This window comes from Frankliniella occidentalis, unplaced genomic scaffold (assembly GCF_000697945.3).
Source record: "Frankliniella occidentalis isolate FOCC.00 unplaced genomic scaffold, Focc_3.1 Scaffold9, whole genome shotgun sequence".
In the NCBI taxonomy this organism is placed as follows: Eukaryota; Metazoa; Arthropoda; class Insecta; order Thysanoptera; family Thripidae; genus Frankliniella; species Frankliniella occidentalis.
Genome location: NW_026267139.1, coordinates 1388157 through 1388742, shown reverse-complemented (window position 1 = coordinate 1388742; position 586 = coordinate 1388157). Strand labels below are relative to the sequence as shown.

Sequence of the window (586 nt, the reverse complement as noted above, 5' to 3'; positions counted from 1 at the left end):
GGAGTTGCACACTTGCAAGTATTCAACTTGCAGTTGCACACTTACAAGTGTTGAGCAGTTGAACACTTAGTTTATCAGTGTAGGTTTGGAAATTTCCAATAATAAATAAATAACAGATGATATTTTCCACTTTTTGTTTCCGGAAATTTTTCGCTTTTTCCTGAAGTTTTCTGGAAACTTTCCACGGCTTTCCAACCCCCAATACGTAGTATCCAGCCTAAATACAAAATTACGTCCTTTCCCAATTAGTGTACCTGCTGTAAATTATCTTACAATTTCCTTTTCTTTCTACAGTGCGCTTTCGCTCCACCGCGTTAGCGCGTTCCCTTTCAAAGCCCCTCCCCCCCCCTACTTCACCGAACCGCCGCGTCGTTGAGGTGGAGGTGCGAACTGGTGTTCAACAAGTGGTCGCGCCGCCGGGGGCCCGGCCGGGCTGCACCACCGTCGGCCCGCAGCCGCCAGCCAGAGGCTCGGACACACGGACCCGTGTCGACGGCAGACGCGCGGGTCGACCGCGGCAGAGGGTCGCAGAGTCGGCCGGTCGACTGCTTGATCGTCGTGATCTCGCTGCCAGTCGCCGTCGTCG

At 52.9% G+C, this 586-nt stretch overlaps 1 protein-coding gene across 1 annotated transcript in view; it reads right to left on the bottom strand.

Moving 5' to 3' along the window:
* The window catches only part of LOC113211887 (glutamate receptor ionotropic, kainate 2), a gene marked incomplete in the record, with an annotated part of 188040 nt that overhangs the window by 50790 nt on the left and 136664 nt on the right, over positions 1–586 (bottom strand).